The sequence below is a fragment of the Dama dama genome, chromosome 28, assembly GCF_033118175.1.
Source record: "Dama dama isolate Ldn47 chromosome 28, ASM3311817v1, whole genome shotgun sequence".
NCBI classification, from domain to species: Eukaryota; Metazoa; Chordata; class Mammalia; order Artiodactyla; family Cervidae; genus Dama; species Dama dama.
The window spans coordinates 39,959,282-39,972,366 of record NC_083708.1 but is presented as its reverse complement, the minus strand read 5'-3'; the positions used below and the strand labels follow the sequence as shown (position 1 = coordinate 39,972,366).

General features: G+C 40.7%; 1 protein-coding gene across 4 annotated transcripts in view; it reads left to right on the top strand.

Moving 5' to 3' along the window:
• Window positions 1-13,085, top strand: part of CEP57L1 (centrosomal protein 57 like 1) — a 75,977-nt gene that overhangs the window by 1,505 nt on the left and 61,387 nt on the right. The window lies entirely within an intron of this gene.

The following is a 13,085-nucleotide window of genomic DNA, read 5'->3' as shown; positions in this document are numbered from 1 at the left end:
TTGGTTTAATTTGGGAAGCCTTCAACATTCTAAGATTACTGGTTTAAATCAAAATTTTTTAAAAATGAGAACTTACAAGTATGGTTCAAAATCCAAAAAAGCTGTTTTTTCCTTTTCTTTTTGAGGGACTCATCCTCCTTTGTCCAACCCACAAAGGGTAGGGTAGTTTCTTAACTCCAAATCTCCTTTTTACTGTGTAATTGAATATGAGCTCATTCGTAGCTGTGGTTTTGCCACCACTTATGACTCTTAAATGTATAGCTCCATCCAGCTTAACTTTGAGCTTTGTTATTTGCATCTCCAAGATAGGTCTTGGATAGCTCACAAGCACTTCAAACTCAGCAGGCCTAAAATGAAATGCATGGTTATCACCTCTGATTGTTCTCCAGTGTTCCATATTTTACTTTAGGGTAACTCCAACCACTTGTGATGAAAATTTGAAATCTAATCGTTATTCTTGGTTTCTTATTGTGCTTCTGCCTCACTGTTCCTCACTGTTTACACTGTTCACTGAAGCCAGGGTAGGCAAGGTGCGAGCAGGAAAGCTGCAAGAAAGCTCAAGGAGCCATAGAAACTGCAGACATGTTTATTCTCTCCTGACTGGCATAGCAACCATAACAGCAGATACACTGGATTCTCTCATGGTTGACCCAGTGGACACTGCTATAATGTAGCTGCAACGGCTTTTCAGATGGAGCTTATATATGTTTACAGAGCAAAAGTGGCCGGTGGCCAAGCAGCTACATCTTGACATGCATGTTCAGTGCTGTAAGTAATCTGAGCCATTACATAACCATGTATTTACAAAACATGGGGCAATAGCGAGAGGCCGTGGGGGCGAGAGAGCTTGACCACCACCATCTTGGCTAATTTGCTCCTACACCTTCATACATGTGTAGCCAGATTATTGTTAAGTCTTAATCAATTTTATCTCCCAAACACCTGTCAAATCCATCCTTTTTCCTGCGTCGACATAAGCAGTCTTTTCTAAACTGCTATAATCTCTTGCCAAAACCACTGCAATAGTGATTATTCAGCCTGGGGTTTCTCGATTAGTTCTCCACACAGCAGACAGAATAATCTTTTTGAAATGCAAATTTCTCTTAAAACTATATAGTGATGTCTTACCTTAATCTTAAAGGCAAAATTTCTTTACAAAGCCTAATGTCATTTGGCCCCTTTCCACCTCACCTAGCATACCACTCTCCAACTTTATGTGCTTCAGTCATACAGATCTTTTAGTCACTGGTTCTCCTATTCCTTTTTGTCCATTTGTTCACTCAACAACTATCTGTTGAGTACCTACTATGTAACAGGACATTGATGTTATACTACCGAACACAATGTACAAAAGTCCTTACTCATAATTTTGCATTCTACTAAGGAGATATAGACAATAAATATGTGACATATTGGGAGTGAAGACAAATGCAGTGGAGAAAAAGAAGAACCAACTCAGAAGGGGAATAGAGAGTGCCAGGTTTTGGGGGGCAAGTTTCACTTTTAGATAAAGTGGTCAGAGAAGACCTAATCAAGAAGCAGACATTTGAGGGGATCTGAAATAGGAAGAGAAAGTCATGCAGAGGCCTGGAGTAAGAATGTTTCTATGAAGAGAACAGCCAGTACAAAGACCTGCTGGTCCTCACATTTGACAAATAGCAGTGTGGCAAGAGAGAATAGCATGAATTCACAGAGGAAGGAGGTCATGTAGATGACTGAAAGAAATTTTGACTCTTTTGATTGAGACAGGATGCTGTTGGAAGGTTTTGAGCAGACGGGTTGCATAATCTGACTTTAAATTGATTACTTCTTTTAAATTGTGTTAATCGTGGACCACGGAGAAGTAAGGATAGAAGCAGAGACACTAATAGTAAGCTAATAGTCCAGGTGAAAAATGTTAGTGGGCCAGGGTAATAACAGTGGAGGCAGTAGGAAAAGGCCAGAGTTAGGATGTATTATGAAAGTACAGCCAACAGGTTTGCTGACAGATTGACTATGAGGTTTCGAGAGTAAGAGAGTCAAAGATGATTACAATTTTTTAGCTTGAGCAACTAGAAGGAAGGAATTGCCAGTGTAATGGGAAAGTCTCCAGATTTGTGTTTGGGGGTAAATGGGTAGATCAGGAGTTTAGTTTGGCTATTTTATGTTTGAGATGGCTTTGAGATATTACAGTAGAGATACGGAGTAGGCAGTTTGGTAAATGAGTCCGGAGATGAGGGTAAAGATCTGGCTATAGATACAATTTTGGATTTCACAGTAGTTCCCTGCCTGCCTGCCCCGCCCCCCACCCCCAGTAGTGTTTTGATAGTAGATAAAGACTGAGAGTAGTTGATATCACAGAAAGAGGCACTCCATGGAGTCTGGGTCAATTTGGAGTTACCTGCAACTGATGACTGTGTATCAGCATGCAAGAGTGGCCAGTGAACAGAGAGAAAAACCTAGAGCATGACATCCTAGAAGCCAAGTGAAAGTGGCTGAGGAGGAAGGAATGCTAAGTTATGTTAAATGCTGCTTTAAGTCGAGTAGTATAAGGATAACTGATCCCTGCATACGGCAACATGGAGCTCACCGAGGATCTTGAAAGCCAGAAGGGTGTTTTATTTAAGAGAGAACAGAAGAAGAGCTGGGCTTCCCTGGTAGCTCAGTGTGTAAAGAATCTGCCTGCAACGCAGCAGACTGCAGATCGATTCCTGGGTCAGGAAGATCCACTGCAGAAGGAATAGGCTACCCACTCCAGTATTCTTGGGCTTCCCTTGTAGCACAGCTGGTAAAGAATCGCCTGCAATGTGGGAGACCTGGGTTCAATCCCTGGGTTGGGAAGATCCCCTGGAGCAAGGGAAAGGCTACCCACTCCAGTATTCTAGCCTGGAGAATTCCATGAACTGTATAGTCCATGGGATCACAAAGAGTCAGACACAACTGAGCGACTTTCAGGAGAAGAGCTAGAGACACTGAATATGGATGCAGCACCTCTGGTACCATTTTCTTTGTCCAGACTAGTCTCTGACTCCTGTGCTGTAGATCTGCGGTGAAATATCACTTTCTCAGAGAAGTTTATGGGCTTCCTTGATAGCTCAGATGCTAAAGAATCTGCCTGCAATGCAGGAGACCTGGGTTTGATCCCTGAGTCAGGAAGATCCTCTGGAGAAGGGAATGGTTACCCAGTCCATTAATCTTGGGGTTTCTCTGGTTACTGAGACCATAAAGAATCTGCATGCATGCAATCGAACCCTGGGTTCGATCCCTGGGTCAGGAAGTTTACCTGATTTGATTAAATGCCCCTATTACATACTCTTATTGTGCCCTATACCTTTATTTGCTGCTGCTGCTGCTGCTAAGTCGCCATAGTCATGTCCGACTCTGTGCGACCCTATGGACAGCAGCCCACCAGACTCCCCCGTCCCTGGGATTCTCCAGGCAAGAACAGTGGAGTGGGTTGCCATTTCTTTCTCCAATGCATGAAAGTGAAAAAGGAAAGTGAAGTCGCTCAGTCGTGTCCGACTCCTATCGACCCCATGGACTGCAGCCTACCAGGCTCCTCCGTCCATGGGATTTTGCAGGCAAGAGTATTGGAATGGGTTGCTATTGCCTTCTCCACCTTTACTTCTAGTAAGTTACAAATGTAGTTTTACAATTGTTAATGTGATAATTTGATTGAAATATATCTGCTTCTAAAGTGTTAGCAAGCAAGAGCAGCAGCTGTGCTAGTTTTTGCAGATCACCTCCAGCTCTGAGTACAGTACCTCACAGAATAAACTTACTAAATATTTGAAAGAATGGAAGAAAAATGTTAATGTCAGAATTTTCAAAGGTGTTGCATATTTCAGTTCAGTTCAGTCACTCAGTCGTGTCCGACTCTTTGCAACCCCATCAATCGCAGCACGCCAGGCCTTCCTGTCCATCACCAACTCCCGGAGTTTACTCAGACTCATGCTCATCGAGTCGGTGACGCCATCCAGCCTTCTCATCCTCTGTCGTCCCCTTCTCCTCCTGTCCCCAATCCCTCCCAGCATCAGGGTCTTTTCCAATGAATCAACTCTTTGCATGAGGTGGCCAAAGTACTGGAGTTTCAGCTTCAGCATCAGTCCTTCTAATGAACACCCAGAACTGATCTCCTTTAGGATGGACTGGTTGGATCTCCTTGCAGTCCAAGGGACTCTCAAGAGTCTTCTCCAACACCATAGTTCAAAAGCATCAATTTTTCGGCACTCAGCTTTCTTCACAGTCCAACTCTCACATCCATACATGACCACTGGAAAAACCATAGCCTTGACCAGACGGACCTTTGTTGGCAAAGTAATGTCTCTGCTTTGTAATATGCTATCTAGGTTGGTCATAACTTTCCTTCCAAGGAATAAGCATCTTTAATTTCATGGCCGCAATCACCATCCACAGTGATTTTGGAGCCCAAAAAAAAATAAAGTCTGACACTGTTTCCACTGTCTCCCCATCTATTTCCCATGAGGTGATGCGACCAGATGCCATGATCTTAGTTTTCTGAATGTTAAGCGTTAAGCCAACTTTTTCACTCTCCTCTTTCACTTTCATCAAGAGGCTTTTTAGTTCCTCTTCACTTTCTGCCATAAGGGTGGTGTCATCTGCATATCTGAGGTTGTTGATATTTTTCCTCTTCTCAAAAGCATGAGATAATTAATGAATGAAAGAAGGTATTTTATAATGCAACATTTTAGAAAAGTAGTCTTAACAGAGTAAACTTTTATTGCTAGTAAATTGTGTTTACCGTCATGAAATTGGATTTGCTAATAATTTTTACCATGTTCCTACATATCCTGTTATAAGATAGTCACATGTATTTATAGTATAGAGTAGAGGATGGGGCTTCTCAGGTGGCCCTAGCGGAAAAGAATCCTCCTGCCAATGCAGGAGACGCAAGGGATATGGGTTCAATCCCTGGGTTGGAAAGATCCCCTAGAGTAGGAAATGGTAACCCACTCCAGTATTCTGGAAAATTCCATGGACAGAGGAGCCTGGTGGGCTACAGTCCATGGGCTCGAAAAGAGTCCAGCATGACTGAACACGAAGTAGAAGATATATAGGGGAGTTCCTGCTTTAAAGGCTGACTGGCTGTACTCCAACAAGAGGCCTTCACTACGAAATTCATTGATGAGTTAACTGTAAAAAACCACGGCTCCTAAGTCTTTTTTTTTTTTTAAATGGATATACCTGTTTTTGTTGTTCTTCACAAGTAATGCTTTTATTGTATTGGGCACATTGTATTGGGCAAGTACTTCAGCACCATTTTTTCTACAGCATTTGCTAGCTTCATGTCTCTGTCACATTGTGATAATTGTCACAGTATTTAAAATCATTATTATTATATTTGTTATTCTGATCTGTGATCAGTGTTTTTTTAAAATAAATTTATTTATTTTAATTGGAGGATATTTACTTTATTGTGGTGGGTTTTGCCATACATCGACATCAATCAGCCACGGGTGCACATGTGGCCCCCCTGTCCTGAACCCCCCTCTCACCTACCTCCCCACCCCATCTATTTGGGTTGTCCCAGAGCACTGGCTTTGAGTACCCTGCTTCATGCATCAAACTTGCACTGGCCACCTGTTTTACATATGGTGATATGCATGTTTCAGTGCTGTTCTCTGAAATCGTCCCACACTCGACTTCTCCCATATAGTCCAAAAGAGTCTGTGTCTCTTTTGCTGCCTTGCATCTAGGATCGTCATTACCGTTTTTCTAAGTTCCATATATATGCGTTAATATACTCTATTGGTGTTTCTCGAAATTTCTGCCTTACTTCACTCTGTATAATAGGCTCCAGGTTCGTCCACCTCAATAGAGTTGACTCAAATGCGTACTTTTTTATAACTGAGTAAAATTCCATTGTGTTTATGTGCCACAACTTCCTTATCCATTCATCCATCGATGGACAAGACATCTAGGTTGCTTCCATGTCCTAGCCATTGTAAACAGTGCTGCAGTAAACATTGAGATAGATGTGTCTCTTTCAATTCTGATTTCCTTGGTGTATATGCCGAGCAATGGGATTGCTGGGTCGTATGGCAGTTCTGTTTCCAGTGTTTTAAGGACTCTCCACACTGTTCTCCATAGTGGCTGTACCAGTTTGAATTCCCACCAACAGTGTAGGGGGGTTCCCTTTTCTCCACACTCTCTCCAGCATTTATTGTTTGTAGACTTTTTGATGGCGGCCATTCTGACCAGCATGAGATGATACCTCATAGTGGTTTTGATTTGCATTTCTTTAATAATGAGTGATGTTGTTTTCATGTGTTTATTAGCCATCTGTATGTCTTCTTTGGAGAAATGTCTGTTTAGTTCTTTGGCCCACTTTTTGATTGGGTTGTTCATTTTTCTAGTATTGAGCTGCATGAGCTGCTTGTATATTTTTGAGATTAATTCTTTGTCAGTTGTTTCGTTTGCTGTTATTTTATCCCATTCTGAAGGCTGCCTTTTCACCTTGCTTATCGTTTCCTTTGTTGTGCAAAAGCTTTTAAGTTTAATTAGGTTCCATTGTTTATTTTTGTTTTTATTTCCATTACTCCGGGAGGTGGTTCATAGAGGATCTTGCTGTGATTTATGTCAGAGAGTGTTCTGCCTATGTTTTCCTCTAAGAGTTTTATAGTTTCTGGTCTTACATTTAGATCTTTAATCCATTTTGAGTTTATTTTGTGTATGTTGTTAGTGTTCTAGTTTCATTCTTTTACATGTGATTGACCAGTTTTCTTAGCACCACTTGTTAAAGAGAATGTCTTTTCTCCATTGTATATTTTTGCCTCCTTTGTCAAAGATAAGGTGTCCATAGGTGCATGGATTTATCTCTGGGCTTTGTACAAGGCTCCTAAGTCTTGTGCACTTACAAACACAGTCTTGGTAGGTGCACCAGAGTTTGTGAGATACACATACACACTTGACCAATGAATTTATTAGGATGCCAAATTATTGATATATTTTGAGATATTTGTCAAGTAGATAGCATACTGATTCTCTGACTAAGGGGTTTTCTCTGTAGGGAAATTATATGAGAAATCACCAGATTGCTTAGTAGCTTAGAATTGGAACAAAGGAAATTAGATATATGTTGTGGTCACTTGATAGCATTAAGCTATGAGAACCTCTACAGCAGAACTTAAGATTGCCTCCAGTTTTTGCCTCTCGGCTGCTTTTTCCATTCTTTGACAACTCTTCTTTTTGATGAAAACATTCTGTCTTTAAATATGTTGAAACATTTATATTGTAACCTAGTCTGTAGTCTTGGAGTCATTCTGTCTCTATAAGCCAACTTTGCATGTATCTGCTCTGGTCCATTACATACAGATTGATAGTTTAGCTTTCAGAGGGTAATCTTATTTCTAAATTTTCATAGGCCTCATGTGCCTTATGGGGATACATTTTGAGCTCAGCAGTGAGGTCTGAGCTAGAGATGTATATTTGGAAATTATTAGAATATTTTGTTTTATTTTGCTTTTAACCTACCATGTCTATGTGCTTCTGTGTTTCAGGCATTCTGTTAATTGCTTTGCACATATATTATTCTACCCTTGCATAGCTTAAAAAAAAATGCTAGCATTGATCCAAAGCTTACTCATAACCATTGGGTTAGTGTTATACTCTAACCATAGGAACAACTCAATTGGCTATGATGAAAATGCAGAATAAGAGCCAGGATAGTCTGAAACTGGGCTTCCCAGGTGGCTCAGTGGTAAAGAATCTGCCTGCCAATGCAGGAGACACAGGAGACATGGGCTCGATTCCTGGCTCTTCCTTGGAGGAGGCAAGGGCAACCCACTCCAGTATTCGTAGACAGAGGAACCTGACAGACTACAATCCATGGGGTTGCAAAGGGTTGGACATGACTGAGCATGACACAAGCATGAGTGAGAATCTGAAACTAACCAGAGAAGAAAGAGAATAACCCAGAAATGGGCAACCAGGAATTTGCAAATTTCAAGAAGAAATGACTAGTCAACTTGTAGAATGCTACTAACATTTCTAGAGAGCTAAAATTACTGGATGGTTTGACAGTAGGTAGTCTCTGTTATCCTATAGTGTATGCATCTGGCATATATTCCCATATTAATATTGAATTATTAATATTCAATATTGAGCTCAAAAAATATTGAGCTTCCCTGGTGGCTCAGCGGTAAAGAATCTGCCTGCAATGCAGCAGACACAGGAGATGCGGATTCAGTTCCTGGCTCGGGAAGATTGCCTGGAGTAGGAATGGCAACCCACTCTGGTATTCTTGCCTGGAAAATCCCTTAAGGTCGCAAAGAATTGGACATGACTGAGCATGCACACATTTTGAATTAAGATAAAGATTGATTGACTTGGGATGGCCTATAGGGTAAAACCATAGCAGCTCCCTGAATATAGGAGACCTCTCCTAAAGGACTGACATTTCTCTTGTTCAGCTCTTCCAAAAATGTAGGTTCCAGATCAGGAAACTACAGCTTGGGTAAAATGATTTAACTAGGTGGGGATAGGTAACCCTGGATCCTTCTGGGCTTCTCTTTTCTAGGTTTAGTCTTTAAGGAGGGATTATGGTAAGCATGGATTCTTATTCACCAGTTGTGGGTAGATCAGGAACTATCATAGAATAGGGCCTAAAAGCCTCAGAGAGAAAAATCCTAACTTTTAAGATTCACTGCCTGATTTCTTTTTTGATGTCTGTGTTTTCTTCTCTTTTATTATCTTCTGGCCTTAGCAAAGTTTTATTTAAATATTGTAACTTTATCTTTGCTGTATCAAGTTATATAAGGGAGTCATAGTCGTAGATCTAACAAGGCATGACCATTATAAGGGGAGCAACACTCTTCTCCCAGTAAGGCCAGTGAGGAGGGACAGTGATAATGAGATCTCCAAGGGGAAAGTCAATATTGAAGACAAGAACTGGAACTCATGGATTTAACTCATAAATTGCCCTTCTGCGTGTAGAGATTCTTCTTTCATTGTCAACCTTAGATCTCAGTTTTATTTATTAAAGAAGGCAATGCCGTTTTCCTTCATCAGTTACATCAGTGACCTTTTTCATTGTTGGGGAATGGAGAAATGAAAGCCCAGTATTTTCATTCATTTGTTCAGTCGACGAGGTTTCGATCCCAGATCGGGAAGATCCCCTGGAGAAGGAAATGGCAACCCACTCCAGTATTCTTGCCTGGAAAATCCCATGAACAGAGGAGGCTGGTGGGCTACAGTCCATGGAGTCGAAAAGAGCCAACATGACAGTGACTAAACAGCAGTTCTGTATTTATTGAAAACCTAATATGGCCACACTCTATGTTTGGCACTGAGTATACAGCAGCATGGGCTTTCCTGGTAGCTCAGCTGGTAAAGAATCCGCCTGCAATGCAGGAGACCCCGGTTCAATTCCTGGGTTGGGAAGATCCCCTGGAGAAGGGATAGGCTACCCACTCCAGTATTCTTGGGTTTCCCTGGTGGCTCAGTCGAGAGAGTTGAAATAACTTTCCGCATAACACATAGCTAATAAATGGCAGGCCCAGGATTGGAATCCATAGCTATCTGCCTCCTGATAAAGAACTGTTAGTGGTAACTTTTTTCTCATTGCAGATTTTTTTTCTTTTCTTTTTTTTGGGGGGTCCTAAGTGTAGAACTCAAATACAAAATTAGAGCTCAGATGTTCATTCAGCCTTCCCTGAAGAAAAGCTTTCTGCTTTCATGAGGTACCACCTCATCAGTTCCAGTTGTTTAGCCTCTTCTTTACAGTTGTGCTTAAAATGAAAGAATCATAACTTAAGCTGAATTCTTTATCCTTTGAACACTTATTGTGTTTAATATCGCACTGTCAGAAAGCCTCAAGGGTCTTAACTTTTGATAGTAGCCCAACTCAAGCTTTAACAGGGCTGAATTAACAACTCCTGATATCCATCATAGTGCAGTTTTTGAATTTTGTCCATAAAAACAAATTGCAGCTGTGGCTTGAGCTCTTCTTTTTTTGTGTAATTTTTGGCAAGTCTCTTGGTCTTTCTGGGCCTCAGAGACTTTGGCTGATGAGGGGAGTTGGACTATATATTTTTTCTTTTTTTCTTAACAAAGTCCATAATTTACATTAGGGTTCACACTTGTACATTTTATGGATTTTGATGAATGCATAATGTCATTTATCTATCATTGCAGTATCATGTAGAGTAGTTCACCACCCTAAAAATTCCCTGTTCTCTAATCTTTTCACACTTCCCTCTCTCTCCTTGAATAATCTGCCTGCAGTGCAGGAGACCTGGGTTCAATCCCTGGGTTGGGTAGATCCCCTAGTAGAAGGGAATGGCAACCCACTACAGTATTCTTGCCTGGAGAATCCCATGAACTGAGGAGCCTGGTAGGCTACAGTCCATAGGGTCGCAAAGAGTCAGGCATGACTGAACGACTAACACTTTCTCCCTCCCTGAACCCCTGGCAACCACTGATCTTTATACTGTCTCTATAGCTTTGCTGCTTCAAAATGTCATGTGGTTGGAATCATACGATACATAGCTTTTTCAGACTGGCTTCTTTCACTTAACAAATATACATTTAAAGCTCCTCCATGTTTTTTCATGGCTTGATAGCTTATTTATTTTTATCACTGAATAATATTTCATTGTGTGGTTGTAGTTTATCTATTTGCCTGTTGAAGGACATCTTGGTTGCTTCTAGTTTTGGGCAGTCATAATAAAGATGCTCTGAACATTTTGTGCAGGTTTTTGTGGACATAAGTTTTCACTTAGGCAGGTTTTTTGTGGATATAAGTTTTTATTTAGATAAATAACTAGGAGCATGATTGCTAGATAATATGGTAATCTTATGGTTGTTATTTTTGTTCAGTCACTAAGTCATGTTTGACTCTTTGCAACCCCATGGAGTCTGCAGCCAGGTTTCCTTGTCCTTTACTATCTCCCGGAGTTTGCTCAAACTCATGTCCATTGCATAGGTGATGCCATTCAACCATCTCATCCTCTGTTGCTCCTTCTCTTTCTGCCCTCAATCTTTCCCAGCATCAGGGTCTTTTCCAATAAGTTGGCTCTTTGCATCAGGTGGCCAAAGTATTAGAGCTTCAGCATCAGTCCTTCCGGTGAGTATTCAGGGTTTATTTCCTTTAGGATTGACTGGTTTGATCTCCTTGCTGTCCAAGGAACTCTTGAGAGTCTTCTCCAGCACCACAATTCAAAACTGTCAGTTCTTTGGTTCTAAGGCTTTTTTATGGTCCTATTCTCATATCCGTACATGACAGCTGGAAAAGACCATAGCTTTGACTATATAGATCTTTGTTGGCAAAATGATGTCTCTGCTTTTTAATATGCTGTCTAGGTATGTCATATCCTTTCTTCCAAGGAGCAAGCGTCTTTTAATTTCATGGCTGAAGTCACTATCTGCAGTGATTTTGGAGCTCAAGAAAATATAATTTGTCACTGTTTCCCCTTTTCTCCCATCTTTTTGCCATGAAGCAATGGGACTAGATTCCATGATCTTAGCTTTTGAATGTTACGTTTTAAGCCAGCTGTTTCACTGTCCTCTTTCACCTTCAACAAGAGGTTCTTTAGTTCCTCTTTGCTTTCTGCCTTAGAGTGGCATCATCTGCATATCTGAGGTTGTTGATATTTCTGCCAGCAATCTTGATTCCTGCTTGTGGTTCATCCAGCCCACATTTCTCATGATGTACTCTGCACATAAGTTAAACAAGCAGGGTGATAATATACAGCCTTGAAGTACTCCTTTTCCCAGTTTTGAACCAGTCAGTTGCTCTATGTCCAGTTCTAACTGTTGCTTCTGGACCTGCATGTAGGTTTCTCAGGAGACAGGTGAGGTGGTCTGGTACTCCCATCTCTTTAAGAATTTTCCACAGATTGTTATGATCTACAGAGTTAAAGGTCTTAGTGTAGTCAGTGAAGCAGGTGTAGATGTTTTTCTGGAATTCCCCCCTTTTTTTTCCCTCTGTGATCTGGTGATTGTTGGCAATTTGATCTCTGGTTCCTCTGCCTTTTCTAAATCCAGCTTGTACATCTGGGAGTTCTCGATTCACATACTGCTTAAGCCTAGCCTGAAAGATTTTGAGCTTTCACTTGCGAGTATGTGAAATGAGCACAATTATACGGTAGCTTGAATGTTCTTTGGCACTGCCTTTCTTTAGGATCGAAATGAAAACTGACTTTTTCCAGTCCTGTGGCCACTGCTGAGTTTTCCAAATTTGTTGGCATATTGAGTGCAGCCCTTTTACAGCATCATCTTTTAGGATTTGGTATAGCTCAGCTAGAATTCTGTCACCTGAACTAGCGTTGTTTGTAGTAATGGTTCCTGAGGCCCACTTGACATCACACTCCAGGATATCTAGCTCTAGGCCACACCATGATCACTTATGGTTAGCTCTGTAATAATTTCCCAGCTATTTTCCAAAGTGACTTTTCCATTTTGCAGTCCGCCAGCATTGAATGAGAGTTCGTCTTCCTTTACATCCTTCTCAGCATTTGGTGTTTGTCATTGTTTTGGATTTTAGCCATTCTAGTAGGTAAATAACGATATCTCATTTTAATTTGCAATTCCCTAGTGAAATATGGTGTTGAGCATTTTTTAATATGCTCATTTGCCACCTGTATATCTTGGTGAAGTGTCTGTTCAGGTCTTTTTAAAGATTAGTGTTAAAACTGATTGGTTTGGTTTTTCGTTGTTGACTTTTAGGAGTTCTTTGTATATTTTGGACACAAGTTCTTTATCAGATATGTTTCACAAATACTTTCTTCCAGACTGTGGCTCATCTTTTCATTCTCTTGCCAATGTCTTTTGCAAAGCAGAAGTTTTTAATAGAGGCATACTTGTCAGTTTTTCTTTCATGGATTATGCCTTTGGTGTTGTATCTAAAAAGTCATTGCCAATCTCAAAGTCACCTAGGTTTTCTTCTGTGTTACCCTCTAGGAGTTTTATAGCTTTGTGTTTTATGCTACAGGTTTCTGTTTTGAGGTAGAGTGTTTTTGGTGAAAGATGTAAGAGTCAGACGCAACTGAGCAACTTTTTTTTTTTTATAAGATTTGTGCCTGATTCACTTCTATTTTTATTAATAAAGTTCCTTCTGATCTGAAATTATTCATTTTGATCAATAA